This window comes from Lactuca saligna, chromosome 5 (genome assembly GCF_052625555.1).
Source record: "Lactuca saligna cultivar CGN05327 chromosome 5, ASM5262555v1, whole genome shotgun sequence".
NCBI lineage: Eukaryota > Viridiplantae > Streptophyta > Magnoliopsida > Asterales > Asteraceae > Lactuca > Lactuca saligna.
Window position 1 is genome coordinate 102,952,265 of NC_136421.1, and position 2,282 is coordinate 102,954,546.

A 2,282-nucleotide genomic window follows, 5' to 3' on the forward strand; every position below is an offset into this window, starting at 1 on the left:
GAGTGAAGTGTGTGAAGAGAGTGAAGTGAGAGAGTGAAGAGGGAAGAGGTGGAGTAAGGGTTTAAGCTTAATGATTGTGTTTTGGGGAAGAGAGAGGGCATGGGGAGAGGTGATGGCCGGTTTTTGCATGCATTTTGGCCTCCTCTCTCCTAAATTTTAAACTTTATAAACTTCCCTCCTATATTTTATATAAAAACATTCATTTTTATAAAATGTTTATTAAGCAATTTGATTTATTTAAAAATCTTGTTTTCAACAAATAATTTATGATTAATACTTGTAATTTATATTTCTAGTTCATTGGTATAAGCCATAATTTGATTAATAAAATTTGATATTAGGAAGTTTATAGCCAAATTTTATAAAGTTTTTAAGCTTTATAATTTATAACTTTGGATTTTTGGCTCTTTAGGGTTTTTGGAATATTGTTTGATATTCAACAACATGTTGAAGTATAATTAGAATGTTTTAATTTATTTTTAGAGTTTTATACCCTATTTCAATTATAACAAAGCTTGAAGCTTTATTCTAATTATAGTATTGGCATTTCCTATTGTAGCTAAGCAACTTACTAGAATTGTGAGTATCAAGTATATTAGTCCTAGACCTTAGTTGGATCCTAGTTTATGCAAGATTTTTGACCTAATTTATACTACTAGGTCATGGCATGTTGTGCATGAATGGTTATTATAAAGATGCATGAGTCCAAGAATGACCTGAATTGGCAGTTGTCACAGTGTCCCCCACTTAAAAAGAATTTCGTCCCGAAATTCATTCTATGTCATCGCTTGTCATCGCAAGGGAAAAGTTGCGGATACTTTTCCTTTATGAAGTCCTCGCGCTCCCAGGTGTACTCCGGCCCGCGTTTTGAGTTCCATCGAACTTTCACAATCGGGATCTTACTCCGCTTAAGTTGTTTTACCTCCCTGTCAAGGATTTCTATCGGTTCCTCAACGAAGCTCAGCTTATCATTGATCTTAATTTCCTCCAGGGGTACTATCAATGTTTCGTCGGCTAGACATTTCTTAAGGTTGGAGACGTGGAATGTGTCGTGAATGGCGCTTAACTCTTGGGGCAATTGGAGTTTATACGCTACTGGACCAATCCTTTCAAGGATTTCAAAGGGTCCAACATATCTCGGGCTTAGTTTTCCTTTCTTACCAAAACGCACAAGCCCTTTCCAAGGCGATACTTTTAAAAGTACCTTGTCTCCTACTTGGAATTCTAATGGTTTTCGACAATTATCCGCATAACTTTTCTGACGATCTCTAGCAGCTTTAAGCTTATCCTTGATGATAGCAATCTTGTCGGATGTTTCCTGGATAAGTTCGACTCTAGTCAACTGTCTGTCTCCGATTTCTGTCCAGCATAAGGGCGAACGACACTTGCGTCCATACAATGCTTCATATGGAGCACATTGGATACTCGTGTGGTAACTGTTATTGTAGGAAAACTCAATTAGGGGTAAATGAGTATCCCAATTTCCTTTGAAATCAATGACACACGCTCGTAGCATGTCTTCCAATGTTTGTATTGTTCTCTCTGTTTGCCCATCTGTCTGAGGGTGGTAAGCTGTGCTCAAATCTATCTTGGTTCCTAGTGCCCTCTGTAACATCCACCAAAATCGAGATGTAAAACGACTATCTCTATCAGAAATGATAGATAAGGGTACACCATGCAGAGAAACAATTTTGTCGATGTAGATTTGGGCCAATTTTTCCATCTTGAAATCTTCTCGAATGGGGAGAAAGTGTGCAAATTTCGTCAGTCGATCCACTATGAACCAAATTGAGTCATGACCTTTAGCAGTTCTAGGAAGTTTGGTAACAAAGTCCATAGATATTTGCTCCCATTTCTATTGGGGAATTTCAGGTTGTTGCAACAACCCGGATGGTTTCTGATGTTCAGCTTTGACTATTGAGCATGTCAAACACTTCCCAACGTACAAGGCAATATCCTTTTTCATTCCACGCCACCAATAGTACTCTTTAAGATCCTTGTACATCTTATCTGCTCCAGGGTGGATGGAGTATTTAGATCGATGAGACTCCTCTAGTACCATGTCTCTCAGGTTGTTAACCCTTGGAATCCAGACCCTGTCTTTAAAATAACGAACTCCATCAGGTTTAGTTTCAAATCTTTCTTCCAAACCATGTAAAGTTTCGCCTGGAAGATTTTCCTTGCATAACGCTTTCTCCTGGGCATTAATGATTTGAGATTTCAAGCTTGTCTGAATTACCATTCCCAAAGCTCTCACATGGGAAGGTTTCACTCTTTCTTTC